The sequence below is a fragment of the Giraffa tippelskirchi genome, chromosome 7 (genome assembly GCF_054371585.1).
Source record: "Giraffa tippelskirchi isolate mGirTip1 chromosome 7, T2T-mGirTip1v1.2.pri, whole genome shotgun sequence".
Taxonomy (NCBI): Eukaryota; Metazoa; Chordata; class Mammalia; order Artiodactyla; family Giraffidae; genus Giraffa; species Giraffa tippelskirchi.
In genome coordinates, this window is record NC_137281.1 from 92,496,802 (window position 1) to 92,515,569 (window position 18,768).

At 40.9% G+C, this 18,768-nt stretch overlaps 1 protein-coding gene across 29 annotated transcripts in view; it reads left to right on the forward strand.

Moving 5' to 3' along the window:
- The window catches only part of FMN1 (formin 1), a 487,763-nt gene that overhangs the window by 399 nt on the left and 468,596 nt on the right, over positions 1–18,768 (forward strand). For 6 of the 29 annotated variants that reach the window (XR_014058707.1, XR_014058704.1, XM_081507045.1 and 3 more), the window contains exons 2-4: positions 245–325; positions 15,418–15,482; positions 18,055–18,086. The gene's annotated coding sequence lies outside the window, so the exon portion shown is untranslated. Of the gene's footprint in view, positions 1–196; positions 326–15,417; positions 15,509–17,762; positions 18,087–18,768 lie in introns of all 29 variants that reach the window. The other 23 variants (XM_081507050.1, XM_081507063.1, XM_081507047.1 and 20 more) reach the window with 8 other exon arrangements.

The window sequence follows — 18,768 nt, forward strand, 5'->3', positions numbered from 1 at the left end:
TTCTCACCTTGGCACAGGAAGGGTGGAAGGGCGGGTGGCGGAAGGAGCGATGCAGAGCTGTATTGTGAAGCTGGGTGTGTTTAGTTCTGAGGGGGAGTACTTAAGTGGGGCTGGTTTGGGAACGGAAGTTGCTTCCTGGTTTTGACTGGGAGTGACTAGAGGGCTATCTGTTGCTGCTTTGTGCTTATATTTATAGGTGGCATTCACTGTCATTATTTTCTTCTTTCATCATCATCATCAACAGCACCACGACCACCGCCATCAACATTTCTCTCCTTCCATCAGAGCTCTTCAAGTTCTGCAAAAGCAGACTCTGTTCAGGCATGTAAGTGTTGACCCCCAAATAATAAACTTGCCCCATCTGAGGCCAGAACCAAGTACTCCTTTAACTCAAGGACAAGTAGCTGGGAACGGGGTTGAATGGGAGGAGCTTCTTTATCCCCTCTTTGGGTTGTTGAGATTGTCACAGAAAACCCTTTGTTTTAATCATTCACATTACTGCTTGCTGGCTCCTGGAGAATTTAACATTGGCATTGGCATTGATACATTCTTGATGGGCTGAATGCAGAGTTGTGGACCAGTGATACAGGCCTGTGCAGTATGGGGGCTTCAGTCATGGAGAGGTGAATGCTCAGATCCCTTAGGAGGACTAGGTCAAGTAGCTTAGTATCTGACTTTCTTCTGCAGTGGTTCTATATGGGGTATGTGCCATCATGTGCTCTGTCTTCTTGAGGATCAAAGCTCCTGGGGAGAGATTTATGTTATGGGCACACTGTTGGTTTTCAACAATCATTGCTCAGCTGTTCTTAGCGCTAACTCCAAGATCACTTGGCTCTCATGCTCCTTAACCATTAGGAGGAAAGACAGCAAAGCTAAGGGTTGCATATCAGATTAACTCATTATGGAAGACAGTGCCTTAAAAGTATTGTGAAAGTCCTAGATCTTCTTGGTCAGCCATCTATAATCATTAGTCTTGTTTTTCTCAACTGTGTTTATAGTGCAGTAGGACCCATGAATTAAACACCTTTAGATACCTGCAGGAACAAAGGAGCAGAGGGGCGTCACTGGAGGAAAACAATGGGTAAAAGTTGGAAGGCAGTACATCATAATGGTTAAACTTAGAGACCTGTCACATGGGTTCATGTCCTGATTCAACCACTTGCTAGCTGAGTGGGTTTTGGCAAGGCACTAACCTTTTAAATTTTAGCTTCTTGTCTATAAAATGAGGATATTACCTGCCTCATAGGGGATGTTGTTAAAATGCTCAGTAGTTCCTGACACATTGTGAGTGAAGAATGAATGTAACTTTTATTAATAATACTTACCAACAAGGATAATAAAGGCCAGTGTTCTGTCCCTAAAAAGTACCTTTTTACCCCATTGTCTTTCTCCCTCCTTTTTTGGTCTCAGGGATGATCCCGGTGGGGGTTGGCACTCTTCAGGCTCCTCGTAAGACTCTATCTTAGAGAAGTGGCATATGTTTGGACAGATATTTCTCTCACCACCTGAGCAGCTGCTTAGCAAGCTCCATTGAGATACATTAGAGATGTAGCTTTAGAGAAGGTTTTTGGACCTCTGGGCCTGTCCTAGGTTGCTCATTTTCCCCAGGGTGTTCAGTGCACTGACTTGGTAAATTGTGCTTTTCACAGAATCACTAGTGATTGGCTTCTGCCCAGAAGAAGCAAAACTACTTCAAAAACGCCCCTGGGAATAGAAGAAATTCTAACTTGCCAGCATGGAAGCATTTGTATTTTACAGTATTTTTATTCTCTAAGAATAATGTGTTTTTCTTTGTTCATGTAGAAAACATGAACATCTTTGTGGTTTAGTTTTCTTATGTAGAAGGAGAAGTTAACAGTCTTAACTGCTCTTGGGGATACTTTGAAATTTAGAGTATATTATCAATATTCATTAGGGTATTTTCTGTTGTATCGGATGGAAACCCAGCAGAAAGAATTCTAAGCAAAAATGAACACTGTGGCTAATATAACTGAGCCATGACCAGACTCTAATGTTGTGTTGAGAAAGTTAGCCTACCCCCAGCTTCTGAGATTTGAGTGCTTTTCTGGTTGCTAGCTTGCTTTCTGTTTCTTTATACCTTTGAATTCTTTTATTTCTGCCCTTATTTCTCTGTCTTGGCTTTATTCCTTCCTATCACAGGCCTTGTCTTCTCAGTGCCTTCATAATGTCTATATTTACATCCATCTCGCTCTGTAACCTGAGGATAATCCCCTTTTCCTTATTTCCATAGTGAATCCACAGGGAAGAACTGTGATCCATGAGTCCTTGGTAACAGACTTAACTATTTAGAATGAAGTTCTTGGCTAAGAGGATGGGGTCCTTTGGGTCCTATGATTGTCTAGGGGTATATCTGCTTCTTTACTTTCTAGACATAAAATTGGTGGAGCTGTCCCCAAAATAGGAGGGTTGGGAAGAATGGAACAGACTAGAGCTTGATGTGATGAAGGTAAATATCCTTGATAGAGGAGTCAGAAACACTCCTCTCCTGCCTCACATGTGGCGATTCAAAATCATTTTATGTTAAAGCTTTGGACTCATGCCTGTCATCCCAGGCAGTGGTATTTTAGATGATCTTGCCCTTAATGGTTTTCTTATTAAAACCTGATGTGTATAATTGTGAAAATTTATCAGAGATATTTAATACTATACAGTGATTCTACTGTTGGTAGATCATGTTTGGGGATTACTCATAGCCTCTTGCTGGGACTTTGTTTAACAGGAGCATTATTTTTAGAGGCACTGTTTTAAAAATCACCTTTATTCTCAGCAGGTCCCAGCCTGTGGGTTGTTGAAGTTATAGCCATTAATCTGATTTGCTTGATCTTGTAAAGATGCTAAACCATGGGAATTGTATCCTTACGGAGCAAATATGAGCTTGCACCAACAGGCTGGCCATGGGAGGGAATTGAAACATCCCTGTGTTTAGTGTCTGTGTAGAAGTGCTAACGAAGCAGTTGTCTGTATGCCTTGTAATATAACTACTAGAGTGGAAAGATGAAAAGGAGGCTAGGAACTTCCTTACCTTGTCAACATATGAAAGCAAGCCTCTGGGAAATGGATTATTCCCTCCCACTTAGGTTTCTCAAGTTCTCTGGCTAGATGTATAATGAGTCCCTGAATAATCTTTATTTCTATATTTCTTTAGATTTGGAACACCTAATACCATAATTTTGTATGAGGCTAGGGGAGGCCAGAGAGTTGGTCTTCCTTTAGGCCACTTCAACTCACTGCTTTCCTGAAATGTCCCCTGTAATTCACCTCTGCAGAAAGCAGGCTATTGGCTAGGTTTTTTGTCTTGGTTTTTTGTTTTTGTTTTTTTAAACCAATTCATCTATATCCTTACCTTAATCAAAACTGACCTGTATTGTGTTCCATCTTATTAGGGCTGTATCTGTTTCTCCTTTCTAAATTGTCAGATCATTGTTGAAGACCAACATCTTTCACATTAAATGCATTTTACCTTGGTCTTCTGAGTCACAGACTATTGGGGGGGAATATTTTGGAGGGAGATAGAATTTTTTTAAAGAGAAAAACAAACAGAAGTTTATTAGGATGTGTGTGGAGCTTACATGTGGGAAGACTCAGACATGAGTTACCCAAGAGGCAGTTAGAACCTGGGCTTAAGATCATTTTAGAGGAAAAGGAATTCTGGGTGGGCGAGGCAAGTTATGAGAAAGTAACCTGGAAAAGTTATAATAAACAAGGGTTGTTTAATAAGGTTATGCAGATTTCAGTCTGTGACTTCTCCATTGGTAAGAGTTGAGTTCTCTGGAGAAGGAAATGGCAACCCACTCCAGTATTCTTGCCTGGGAAGTTCCATGGACAGAGGAGTCTGGCAGGTTACAGTCCATAGGGTTGCAGAGAGGCAGGCATGACTGAGTGACTAAATAACAACTGCAGACAGTAATAGCCTTATGGATGATTTAACTGGAGCATTGTTTTAAAAATAAACTTTTTATTTTGAAACAATTTGAGATTTACAGAAAAATTGTAAAGGTAATACAGAGGGTTCCCGTAGGCCCCACACTCAGTTTCCCATATTAGTAACATCTTGGACTACTTACATTATTATGGTACATTTGTTACAACTAGTCAATGAATATGGAAAAATTTTTTTTTAAAGTTAGTTCTCTTTATTGTGTGAGAGAAGGAAACACCTTTTTCAAATAGAAATTTCTTTTATAAATGTAAATTTCCTTATAAAAGGAAAACGTGCATTGGTTTTAGAGCTTTCCTGCATCTGCTGGAACTCAGTGGTTTTTTTTTTTTTTACTCAGTGGTATTTAGTCAAAATAATCCATATGCCAAAGAGGCATATTTTGCAGTAGCATATTCTGGTACCCCTCATTCTGCCCTTTAACACTTCCTTTTTTTTTTTTTTGAAGAGGTTTTATATATCAAAATCAAGCTGGTAGCTGTAGCAGATTCTGGTTAGGGTTTGTGGGAGAAATACAAAGGGAGAGAGAAAACAAGAATAACAACACAGATTGGAACAATCTATGAGAAAGAAGAAAAGGTCAAATTTAAAGCATTGCCCTGGTTCACTGAGTCATTCTCTCAGTCCTGGAACAGGTCAGTTCCGTTAAACAGTTGTGTCTCATTTCAGGAGGTGGTAGAGTAAGTGGGAGTAAGGTGACCCCCCAAGTTAGCCCTCTATACGGTGTGATAAATGCTCCACTTAGTAAGGGGCGTTTCATTGGAAACGAGGAGAAAACAAAGATGAATGGTTAGAACAAACTCTAAACCCAGTTTTTGAGTCCAGAGGGCATTTGGGTCAAAAAGATTTCTAGATACTGGACTTGAAGCATCCTTGAATGGTAGAGTGAGGACAGGCAGTGGCAATTTGATGAACTTCCTGGCTGGCAGTTTCTGTGTCTCTGGTGATGGCATGGGGTGTTCCAGTGAATTTTCTGAGCACCCTATCCAGCAACCAGAATGAAGGTTGGTAGGCAGGACTTTTTAATATTTGTGTGGGTCATCAGAATGTAGGCATTAAAGGATGAGCAGCAGATGCAGTCAGAAGGCTGACCGAGGGGCAGGTGGTAGATAAGGCTGTAAGTGCAGGGCAGGAGACACATTATATTGCTTGCTGTTGCTGTGGTTTTGTTGCCAAGTTGTGTCCAACTCTGCCATCCCATGGATTGTAGCATACCAGGCTTCCCTGACCACTATCTCCTGGATTCTGCTCAAACTCATGTTCATTGAGTCAGTGATGCCATCCAACCATCTCATCCTCTGTCACCCTCTTCTCCTCCTGCCCTCAACCTTTCCCAGTATCAGAGTCTTTTCCAATGAGTTGGCTCTTCACATCAGGTGGCCAAAGGATTCGAGCTTCAGCTTCAGCATCAGTCCTTCCAATGAATATTCAGAGTTGATTTCCTTTAGGATTGACTGGTTTGATCTCCTTGCAGTCCAAGAGACTCTCAAGAGTCTTCTCAGGCACCACAATTCTGTCAAGGTATTAGTACTGCCAACCCAGAAGGAGCTCTCTAGCACATTTTTGTGAAAGAAGCACAAAGAACACAAGATGCCCTGCCGACTAGTATTTAAAAACCCAACCAACAGAGAAGGGCATGGCTGCTCTTCTTTAGCTATGGTTGCCTTGTTTTTGTTAATTTTTTCCTCTCTTTTTTTTTTTGGTTGTTTTGTTTTTGCCCATATGAGTGTCTGTTCACACTCATCCAGGCTAACATGGTTTCTTCAGTGATTTCCTCTGTGAAACATGGTAGGAAACACATGGATGTTTCAGAGAGAGGAGACTGTCTACTTCTCAGTAGAAGCTCACCCCCGTGGTCCACTCACCATGGTAGTTTTGGTAAACCATACAGTTTCCCAAATCTGGACATTTGCACAAATGAAGTTCCAGTGAGATTCTCTGAAAGCAGCATCACCTGTGGCCGAGAGAAAACCCTTCAGAGCAGCACATAGAGGATCACGGAGCTGCCTCCGGCTCCCCGAGAGCTCTTCCAGTGTTCTGGATTCTTTTGAGTCTTATGTTCTGGTTTTATGCTCTTCAGTGCTATAAAGATTGCTGAGCTAGAATGGGGAATGTATTGTGGAATGACAAGTGCTCTCTTAGTGTTGCATGATCTTGTTTATCTAGGGATAGTTATGTTGAATGTGTTCAGTCCCTGGGAGACACAAATAAAATCTTTGTCAACCTTCTTCAGAGGGTACATTGCAGCGCTAATCTACTGACTGATTGAAAGCTCATCCCTATGGTTTTAGCGCTGTGAGTACTCATAAAGCTAACATCTCACCATTATACCATGGAGTCCACATAGCTTGCTGATGCTCTGTTCTGGGAAAAATATCCTCAAAGTCTTTTCCAAGAGCAGGCAGTGAGTACGAGTGTGTGTTCCTCTGTGCCCATCCTGTGCTTAATACAGGGCATTTAAACTCCTTCCCTTGGTTACCTCTGGGCAGTAGGTACGTGTGCTATACTTCTTTGTATAGATGAGCAAATCAGGGTTAGGAGAGGTTACCATGCTTTTGAAGGGTATGGCTATTAATGGAACCAGGTAGTATTTACCCTCCCTGCTGGACTTGCATTCTACCTTCTGTCTGTGTCTTCTAAGCCACAGAGAACATTCCTAGCTTTATTTTTTTTTTAAACTTTCAAAGCAGAATAAACCATAAATATAGTGCAGTTTCTGGGTATGGATTCAGTAAAAATCTGGAATTGCTGTTTTTAGGCATTAAAATGATTATTCTTTCTCTTTTTAGATAAAGCAGCCACTTTAGAAAATTTTCTAAGCCTAAAGCTTTGCAAATAATTTTGTTAAAAGCCCACAAGTCTGCAGAAAACAGAATTCATCTGCAGAACTGGCATCCATCCTGTCCCCATTTGCCAACGTCCTTGTCTCCTTTTATCTCTATTTCTGCTGTAGCATCTTCTACCTTCCACTACAAGAGATCACCTGGGCTTCTGAAACCACTCTTTCCTACCTACCACCCCTCAAATAAATATGAAGAGAGCCCATCTCATGTAATAGCAGATATCGTCCTTGTGTTAAGGTCACTGTCTGATCTGTCTTAAGCTGGTTCTGATTTCTTTAAAGCTCTGAAAACAAAGGTTGACTTTACTTTTCATGATGATTTGAAGACCCAAAACTCCATGATACCTTAGTGTTATAAAGTTGACAGATTGAAAAAAAAAAAGTGTCCTGTCTCCTTTACAAATCTTGTACCCAGGTTATTCTCTAGGCAGCTGACAAGATATTTTTCTAGTTGTACAGTGGAGAAAACTGAGATAGGGAGATAAAAAGTGACTTGGTCAAGGTCACTCACGGTCAGCCGCACAGCCAAGAATAGATCCAGGTCACCAGACTCCCTGGGCTTTCTTCATTACATCACTCAACCTCTCTTCAGGAAGAGACAGCCCTGCCAACCACACAAATGAAAGGACAGTCAACTCTCAGCCTCTGTTTTGGGGGCTTGGTCTTTTTTAAATGTTATAGTGAATTAAATCATACAGCAATAGCTGTAAATTGCAGCTGTAAATACAGCTGCTAAATTGCAGCACTGTTAGCAGGATTTATGGTCTTAACTAAGGCAGAATTAGTTAAGAAAGCAGAATTCTGTATCTATAGTCAGTAATACTGTACTGTGCACTTAATTTAAGAAGGTATATTGCATATTGTGGTCTTATCAAAATAAATAAAAAATTACAAAAAGATAAACAAAATTCTGATATCACAGTCAAAACCTGGGCAAATGACAAAACGAAAGGGAGAGATAGCTGAAGACTCCCAAGTGGTTGCTAGGAGCTTGTGCTCAATTCGCATCTGTGAAGGAAGAAATTCACAGAAGAGGAGAGAAGGGGTATGTTGTCTAAGATGACATATATAGCATCAGGAAAACCAAGGTCATGAACAGGAAGATTTGAAAAAAGTTGCTAAGGCAGTTTTTATAAGAGAAGGTTTTTAACAGTGCAATCAGTGCATGATGTATATATTCTGCTGCTTGAATAAGATGAGGTCAGAGTTTATAGGGAGGAAACAGAACTACTCAATTCTCATTTTGCTCCTGTCTGTTCCTTTTAAGTGAGCAGATGAGAGTCTCCATCTACAGGGACAAGTATATAAAAATATCTCATGTCTTTATTATTTTTATTTTCAAACCATGTTCATGTCTGTTTCAAGCCTCTTCCTTCTGGGAGGAAGGAAGTCTTAAGAAAGACTTATTCTCAGTCCTCTCTAGGGTCATAGACACATAATCCCAGAGCTATGTCAAGGCTCCAGGGGGCTGACACAGTGGATCGGCATGGGGAGAGGGGACCCTCTGGTCACTGAGGCATCTGATCACACAGTTTACACTTCAGCACCCAGTGTTGCTGCTCCTGTAGCATTCTCAGGGTCTGCTGCTCAGGTCATCTTTAGTCCACAGAATTATATTGGTGACACTTCCTATTATTCTTTCTGCCTAGGTGTACCACACACAGGTCAGGGGCATGTGGCCTCCTTAGGGACACTGACAGGAAGCAGGGCCTGGCCCCTCTTCCTCTAGAATCCATCAACCTACCTCTCTCCTTTCCCAGCAGCCCTGGGAACTAATATTCCATGTTTCTTCAAGATTCTCTGTGTCCATCAGTCTTATTCCTTCTTACCTCCTTCAAGCAATTCCCAATGTTCTTCTAAGTGTTTGGGATTTTGGAAAACAAAACCCCAGAAATATTTTCAGGCTATTCTCTTTTTTCTCAATGCCACATGCCTCTCCTGCTGCAATGAATCCCACTTCTGACACCTGGGTCAAACAAAAGGGAAAAATACAAGGAGAAAAGAAACATAGATTAGTATCTCTGAACATTCCTTTAGCAGGACAGTAATTTGGTATACCTGTCTTGTTCTCATTCATTTTCCTTTCTTTGAAAATAACCCCAGTGTATATATAAGCATGGGCTTCATATACATAAGACCCTGTCCCTGGACAGGGCTGCTTAAATCGAGGATAGCATTTTGATCCAAGTTGGGCAAGTTGCAGCCTCTTCCCCAAGAATTTAGAGTTTAGGGTTGAAGGGTGACAGTGACTAAGAGTGGGAGAGTCAAGTCACAGAGAGTGCTCCAAGGACGGCCCCTGAGCACTGTCCCGGTGGCCCTTGGAAGTCTCTGCTTCCTATTCTTCTTGCTCTTGGCTTTCTTGCTCTCTTTATGATTTCATGAAATTGTCCATGAATTTCATGAAATTGGATATGCTTCTCTTTTTGTTAAGGTAGCCAAAATTAGTTTCAGTTGCTTGCATCCAAGAATAACTTAAGAATTGTCTTTAGAATTACAAAGGCAGAAAAACATGGTGACAAGGAAACTAACTCAGAATAGGCAAAGAGACAATAAGATAGAATTTAGATATTTAGGGTGTGTTCATCTAATGACTTAAAGTGACTGTTGCAAGAATTATATTTGTAATCCTGGAGCAAGTTTTGGCCTTTTTTGAGGAGTCATTTTTAACTGTGCTCATGGCTTTGTAGTGGAAATTTTGACACACTAAAGGACAGTCAGATGGTACACTGGGTTTTCAAGGATGAAAGTGTTTGCATTTGAGAACTTGTTGAAGAGACTAGGGTGTTTTACTCAGGATGAGATGTCTTAGGAAACAGGACTGTCTTTCAGGTGTTTAAAGGATTAAAGGACAAATGGATGGAAGAGAAGTTGAATTTACTCGTTTCAGCTCCAAAAGTAAGAACAAGCCCCCATGAAGAGATATTAATGGAGATGGATTTTAACTCGAAATAAGGGAATTTTTTTTTGCTTGTTTTTAACATTTAGAGCTATCTGACATTCTATGATTTCCTTGGCAGGTAGAGAACAATATGCCATAGAAGAGTTCAAGTTGAGCTTTGATGTCCATTCACAAAGTTTCAATGAAAGAGAGAATCCAGAATTGGGATGAAATAGATAACTTCTAAATTTCCTTTAAGTCCTAGATTTCATCATTTTCCATATAAATATTACTAACTCCTCAACTAGAAAAATGCCAACACACATTTTGACAGAATGTAATAGGATTTAAAGCACTTTGCAAATACAGTTTTTATGAAAAATTTCTTCCTTTATTTAAAAAAAAAAACCCTGTTGGCTACCAACTGTCATTGAAGGAAGACATTTTCAAAAAATAAGGCAACAAAAATGTATTTTCTCTAAATGGAATTGACAGTGATTAATGGTTTCACTGCCAGGTGGTTCACTGAATTGAAAAAACTCTCTGTGATGTTAACATAATCATACAAAACCCAGGGAATACCGAATTTCATTGTCTCTAAATTTCTAAGCTGTAAGAAACTGAGTAGATTCTTTGAATTATTTTAAGGAATAAATCAGAATCCGAACTCTTCTCCCAAACCTTTATAAGTGAAAAGAATGTCACCAGAGCACATTCTATTAAACCTAAACAGATAGCTCAGATACTTTATCCACCACTCCCCAAAACATTCTTACATAAACTAGTCCCTTTCACAACTCTGTGACCCTTTGTGTATTTTAGATTATTGTTCTTAACTAGAGGGTAAGAACTAGGTTATTCTAGTTTATCATTTACATAGCAAGCAGATGTTGACACTCAGTAATCATGTCTTAAACAAGAATGGACAAGGAAAGCCACTTAGTTTGAAATCCTGGTCTTACAGACTCCACCAGACAGAATCTGACATCATGAAGCTTTTCATAATCTCTTTCATAATCTCGTACTCTCCGTGTAAAAACCTTTGAAAACATAAACATACACATAACCATTCATTAGCTCTCTACTCTGTTTATTTAAGTGGATTACATTTATAAAGAGCATCCAAAAGAATCCAGCCTCTTCTGCTTTGCAAATTGGATTCTCAAGTCATCTTAAAGATACCATTTCCAACATAAGTAAAAAACATGCTTTCTACCTAAAGTCTAACTTAAAAGGAAAGAAATATAATCATGAATGCAGCTCTTGTAAAACCCTTTTAAAACTCATTTTTGGAAATGTAAAGAAATAGAAAAGGTACAAAGAAGAAAATAACAATGATTCATATTGCCACCAGGAAAAATGAAACTAAACCTTGGTATTTTCCCTTCCTTTATTTTAAGGAACACACTTTAAAAAATATCCTGTATGCTGATTATCAAGATTTCAAATAAGGCAGAAAGTTATGAAGATAACAGTTTTTAAAAAATCATCTCTTAACAATTTCCATCGTAAACTTAGTGAACTTCATTTCAGACATCTGTCTATTATTATGGATGGATATTTAAGTAGAAATACTTTTATAAAGCTGAATAGAGATGCTGTGTATAATAAACATGATTAATTTTTAAAAATTTTTCAAGCAATTAAACAGAGTTGAAACTAGAGTCAAACTTCAAATAAGTTTGCCCCTTTTCAAGATACATTATTTCTTTTATTTATTTATTTATTTATTTATTTTTATAAATTTATTTATTTTAGTTGGGGGCCAATCACTTCACAACATTGCAATAGTTTTTGCCATACATTGACATGAATCAGCCATGGGTTTACATGTGTTCCCCCTCCTGGACCCCCCACCCACCTCCCTCCCCATCCCATCCTTCTGGATCATCCCATTGCCCCGGCCCTGAGCCCTTGTCTCATGCATCGAACATGGAATGGTGTTCTGTTTCACATATGATAATATACATGTTTCAATGCTATTCTCCCAGAACGTCCCACCCTCACCTTCTCCCTCAGAGTCCATAAAATTGTTCCATGCATCTGTGTCTCTTATTCTGTCTCGCATATAGGGTTATCGTTACCATCTTTCAATGGCTGAAGTATCATGAAAACTATTTAGAAGCTGGAGTCCTTGTTATTAACTATATTATTGTTTTTATGGGCTTTCTTCCTCAGTATCAGTTGACTTCCTTTTTTGAAAGTTAACACTTCTGAAAGTTCCTCTCCTCCTCACCTCTGAAATGTTTTTAGGTGTTATTATTATTTCTGCATTGTTCAGGTTATATATTCAATTTTGCTATGGGGATGTATTTTGAGAATTATTTAGTAGTGGCTCTGTGCTTAAATGGTTGAAGGCATAAACCTCTGGGAGTGATATCTTTGTGCTTTACTCAGTTATTTTGTCAACTGTCTGATAAACAACACCCACTGACTTGACACAATCATTCATCATCCCCCATATGTAGGGTCTCCAAAGCTGTGTAAACCATTATCACTCATCACTGAAAAGTTGTTGAGTACCATTTGATGCTAAGCATTGTGGAATGCTGAAAATTCAGGCTTGGAGAGCTCATAGTCCCTCCTTTCAAGAAGTGAGAGCAGCCAAAGCGTTTTTAAAGTCCTAGTGTGTTGGATCCTTGAGAGCATTGCTATTATTTTCTTAACATCAGAGCCCATCATGTGGCCTGGTATTCCTTGTGCTAAGTTGCTTCAGTCGTGTCTGACTCTTTGCAACCCAGTGGACTGTAGCCCGCCTGGCTCCTCTGTCCATAGGATTCTCTAGACAAGAATACTGGAGAGGATTGCCATTTCCTTCTCCAGGAAATCTTCCCGACCCAGGGATCAAACCCTGGTCTCTTACATGTCCTGCATTGGCAGTCAGGTTCTTTACCACTAGTGCCACCAGGGAATCACCTGGTATTCCTTAGGTCTGCAATTAATACTTTGGCCTTTATGTGCCAGAAACTGTGGTTAAGTGTATTATAAATTATATCTAATTTTGTCTTGACAGCAAACGTATTAGGTAGGCATTTATTGTCTCCATTTTGTAGATGAGGAAGCTGAGTCACAGAAATAATATCCCAAAGTTATACAACAGAATTTAATTGTAAAACTCATTCTATTTTCATGACACCTGGTCATTTATGTTGGAAGTCATAGAGGAAAGAGGCACATGAACTACTGGTTAGAACTAGTAATTATACTTCTCAGTGGTATGAGTGGTTTAATAGTGTATATACAGTCTAGCAGTTAAGAGGCTGCTTGGTGGTAAATTTCCACTCTATCACCCAGTTGCTATATGACATAGAGCAAGCTCATCCTCTTTTTAAAAAACATTTTATTTATTTATTTATGGCTGTGCTGGGTCTTTGTTGCTGCACACAGGCTTTCCCTAGCTGTGGTGAGCAGGGGCTGCTCTCTAATTGTGGTGCCTGGGCTTCTCATTGTGGTGGCTTACTCTTGTTGCAGAGCACAGGCTCTAGACACACGGGCTTCAATAGTTGCAGCATGTAGGCTTAGATGCCCCAAAGCATGTGGAATCTTCCCAGACCAGGGATCAAACCTGTGTCCCCTCCACTGCAAGGTGGATTCTTAACCACTGGACCACCAGAGAAGTCTGCTCCTTCCATTCTTTAAGCGTCCATTTTCTATCTGTGAAATAGGATTAAGGGTGGGAAGAGTAAATCAAATGATTCAGGTAAATGTTTAGCATAATACTTGCCACAGGTGCTCAAGAAAGAGTAGCATTTCATATTATGTCTGCAACATGCTCTGAAAGTTCAAAGGAAGGAATCGTTTTTCCCCCTGGATTTTCAGGGGAGGAGACACTCATGCTTGGGATGTCCTGGCAGCATGGGCATTCACCCAGGCAGAGGTAGATGGAGTCTTAGCGGAAAGAAAAACATGAAACAGGACTGGAGATCCTGCGGAGTATTTGCATTCCCCTATTCAGCTCTGAAAACTTCCTTCACTTGTACGTCTCCGGGGCATCCAGACAGGAGTATCTGTGTTTAGAAAGGCTGACTTGCAAATAGAGCAGCATATCTTACTGGACCATCTTCCCAGGGAGAATTAGTCAATGTTTGTACTGCCCTGAGGAAATGTGAGTTGACGGGGCATTTTTAGGCCTATTGGTCCAGAAGGCCAGGGGCCATCCCAGGCCAGCTTAAGAGTGCTTGATGGTCCTCAGAAGGATATCCGCCTGTCTGATATTCTAGAAGAGTGTTTCTCACCCTTGTTTTCATTGTCTTTCTCCATTAGACTTGTCTCTAATTGCTGTCCCCAACTCCACCATGAAATGTTAATAGCACAGATAACTGCATATCAGGTTAGGTACTGTGTGTTCATCCCTACTTCATACATAGAAAGAGTAAGATTTTTGACCCTCTCTCCAAGAACCAACCTGTATGAAACAGACTTCAGAGGGCCTTTTCAGGAAAGCTGCTGGTCTGGAGCTGACCCTGAACGTGAAAGCTCTAACTGCTGTGCCCACAAATAGCCACTTTTTTTATTATGCTTTCAGTTGCACTTCTGCAGTGAGCCCTCTAGAAAAATAATGTGGACTACGGCACCAGCTTCCCAAATGGTTTCTCTCTCTCTGTATTTCCTTGCCTGCCCTTTCACAGTCAGTTTTCTATATAGCAGCCCAAGTGACCTTTTAAAAATGTAGTGAGATCATGTCTGTCCTCTGCTTAAAACTCTCAGATACATTCCCACTGGACTAAGAATAAAATTTGGGCTTTACATCATGGCCCCCAAAATCAGTCTGGTCTTCCTCCGAGGTCTTCAGTTTCTTCCAGTGCCAGCCTGCATGCTAGGGGGGGTGCTCTGTGGACAGACAGAAGCTGTTGGGTACAAAGGCACAGGTGTTGGCAGTGACAAGCTCTCGGTGTGTGTCAATGACCGCTGAGAGGTGTGGGTGAGGATACGGGTAAGCATGGACAGTAGTGGATACGACACTTGAAGGGCAGAGAGAAGGGGATTTGTGTGCTCAGGGAAGTCAAGAAAGACTTCTCAGAACACGTGACAGTAATGGAACCGTGACATGAAAAATGATTGTGCATTAACTGGGTGAAAGAGGATGGTGGTCGTGGTCTGAGCAGAGGGAACAGCATGCACAGAGCCCCCACAACGGGAGGGAGAAGGCGGCATGTGAGCCACTGGAAGGGAACTGTGGCTGCAGCAGGATATGAGATGCTGCTGCAGAAATAGGCAGGATCCCCATCACATAGGCATCTCCAGGCGTATTAAGGGCTGTAGTTTGTCTTAAGAGTGAGATTGCCACTGGGGCGTTTTGACTGTGTGACTAGTTGAGGAGGAGACAAGGTCAGATTTCATTTTGAAAAGATTGCTCTGGTTGCAGTGTGAGCATAGACCAGTCAGGAGGCATTGCAGCGAGAGGGTGGCAAACTGGTGCAGGTTTGCCCGGGAACCTGGCTGGGTTTGTCACTGAAAGGCCTGCATCCGGGAAATTCTCCAGTTAAAGGCAAGCCTGCCTGGTTGGTCACCCAGTGCTGGGTAATCATTCAGGTGAGAGGTTACAATGGTCTCATGAATGATGCAGGAGCATCTCTTCTGTGGACCCACATTAGAAGCAAAAGGGTCAGCACGATGAATCTCTATTTCTTAAAGCCCTTTTGAATTGGCCTCCTTAAATATATAGGCAGCACAGCAGTACACACACTTGCCTAATGTGCAAATTGCTTTAGATGAGCCTTGATTATTTTTCCTGTACAGGCTGGGTGGCATCACGTTTTTGACATCTCAAAGCCTGGAGCCTGCCCAAGCGAAGGTCGATAGAGGTAAGAAGGGGGACTCAGTCATTGCCGCATCTTGAACCTCTGCTCATGATCAAGCCACACCCTGTCCCCAGACTTCTGTGCTGTCTCCTCACGCCCAGCTTCCTGATTCCAGCTGTGCTTTCCAGCCTATGCTGTTAGGCCCCCAATCCCACTAAAACTAGCTTTCTGACCATGCTATACTGCTGAGCATTTTGAAGGTTCCGAAGTGCACCCTAAATAGAGTTAATAGCTCCATGCTGAGACTTCAGAGCTGCTTCCGCCACCCCCTTAGCTTAATCTTCCTACTTTTTGTGGTCCCCAGAGGCAGAAGGTGTTTGTTACTAAATCGTCCGAGAGAACTGAGGGAAGAATGCTGCTACTCCTGCTCTCACTGTCAATGGCTAACTGGGCCCACTATGTGCCAGGCACTGTTTTTAAATGCTTCACATACATAGTTATTAATATTTGTATTAATAAAGAGATTACTCATTGGACAGACTTTTGTTGAGTACCCATGGTTTTCTAGTCAATTGCTCAAAGAGAGGGCGTAACCAGCAACAAAGCTCCTCTTTTCATGGTAGTTATATTCTATAGTGTGTGGGGAGAGACTGAGTAATGATGAATATATAATGTGGCAGATGGTAAGTTCCATGGGACAGAGGCATTCGGGTGAGGACTGGAGAGAGACATTGGCCGTGGGCACTTTTTCATGTCAAATAACTTAGGAAGCCTTTACATGAGGTGTCATTTGAGCAGATCCCTGAAGGCAGCCAGAGACTGAGTCACAAAGATTCCAGAAAATTTCGTGCAAAGGGAGTAACAACTATATATATACTGTATATATATATACACACACATACATATATATATGTATGTATATATATATATATAAACCATATAGCATATATATATGGTTTGTGGTGAAATTCTGAAATCACACCTTTCATTTTTCTCTCAGGCACTAGTCAAGGTTTCATAAATACATTTTCCCCTTTGTTTAAAATCTTGGCGCATTTTAAAAAAATTTTCTTTTCTTCATTTTTTATATTTCCTACTATCACTTTGATCTTTAATGGAAATTTTGGTACTAACTAATCTTTTACTCTCTAATTTGACTTTTTGTATTTTTCATATTTTTCTCTCCTTGATATACATTTTAATGCTGGAAAGCCAATTTTGTTCCTTTTAATGATCTTTTTGGTCCATTTTAAATGTAGTGTTTGATGGAAAGTAAAACTCAAGCCATCATTGATCATTAATTATGGCTAGAAAAGTAATATGCTTGAATTTCCAGGCAGAGACACAGTTTGGACCTGTGTTTTTTGGACAATGATGCTTCAGTCTACCGTTGACTGAATGTCTGCCATCTTTCAGGCATGTGCTATAGGGAATACAGAGATGGTGATGATGACAGTCCCTTCCCTTAGGGAGCTTTAGATCAAACAGGGAAAATAAGTCACAGAAGGTCAATTGGCCATCAGAGACAGGGTGTGTTGGGAGTCTTTTCCTGGATAACATGGGTCTGGAACACAAAATAATAGCTATTACTTTTATAGTCCCTGCTAAGTATCAGATACCCAGTTCTCACTGCCAATAGGTCTATCAGGTGTCATTATTACCTGTATTTTAGGGATGAGAAATTGAAGTACATAGAGATGACATAGCTAAGGTTGCCATGCTGGGTGGAAGAGCTGGAATTTGAAGCAAGGTCGTATTCGTCCTAAAGCTGTGCTAAGGAAGGGATGCTTTGACTCTCAGACAGATGAGGCAAGGAGCCCAAGGACATCTGAAGTCTGGGTTCATGGGTACCGTTGGGATTAAGCTAAACATTCTGACAGAGCAGGCTAAACAGATTTGAGCCCCAGTGCAGGACATGGAGGCATCATAGGCTGGTAAGAGCTCGAGAAGGGCCTCAAGTTGAAGATTTTTTCCTTTGTGCATGGGCCAGGAGGGAGCAATCAAAGCACCTCTTCAGATGGTTGTTGTTAAGTGTCAATCAAGGGTTTGGACCAAAGGAGAAAAGTCTGCAATAGTGCTGGGGTGGAGAGATCACTGTGTCCTGGGTCTCACTCAAGCGAATAATGAATTTTCTTTTCTAACAGAGGTAGAAATAATGAGCCTTGATTAATTCATCTATTTTTCACCCATGTTAATTTTCAGTTTTACTTGTTTCCTACACTTCACTTGCTTTCCTTCTGCTTCTTGCATTACTGATGAAAGCTTGGTTCTTTTGTGATTTTTTCATGCCATTTCCTTTACCTGCTTCCATCCCTTATTGTCCTGTGGTATCTTTGGTTCCAGAAGTCTAGGTTCTGATCCCATGTGTGCCCTGAATTTACTCTACCTAGAAAAGTAATTTGGAGAGTGGACTTCATTTCTCTGCAGAAGGGACTATAGAACTGCATTGAAAATAGGGAGAATAAAAAGCTATTTTACAGATGGAGACATTGAGGTCCAGAGAGGCTAAGTGACTTTCAGAAGGTCATTGTTTTAGCAACTGACAGAGCTGGAGATGAGCCCAAGCCTTCTGACTCTGAATTCATTGTTTTTCCTTCGGTCTGCGCTGCTCGGGTGGAAACTTTCTCATGTGAAGATTGATGAGTCCTGGATCAGTCATACTATGGGGTGAGTGCTCATATCCTATGACATAAGAAGACAAACTAGTGAATGAGTGGGTCTCATTCAGAAGAATGAGACTTGGTGTCCCTGGTTAGTCCTGTAAGGGATTTTCAGAGCCCCTCTGGGAAAAAACCATCTCTGGTCAAATCCCGTCTCAGCCCCTTGCCAGCTATGTGACTCTTAGCAAATTACTTACCCTCTCTGTGACTCAGTTTCAGGTGGCTCAGTGGTAAAGAGTCCCTCTGCAAATGCAGGGGACTTGGTTTCTATCCCTGGGTTGGGAAGATCCCCTGGAGGAGGAAATGGAAACCCACTCCAGTATTCTTGCCTGGAGAATCCCATGGACAGATTACCCATGCACATGACATGATCTTCATTATAGAACAGGGATAAATAATAGTACCTGTCTCATAGACTTTTTTGCGTGTGTGAAAACAAATGTGTTAAAATAGGTAAAAGCTCTAAGAGTGACCAACATTGGGTGAGTGATCACTAAACAAGCAATCACCTATTTAATTAACTATTTAAAGAACTAAAGCTGTTTACCTTAGGTATCTAAAGTTTTTGTTTGGGAACCAAAGCTTAGAAACATTCTGGTACTCAGAAGTTGTGACTTAGCTGCAGATAATAGCTTCAGGATTTTGTCAGTGCTGGGGAGACCTCTGACCAAATCACTCCCTCTTCTATA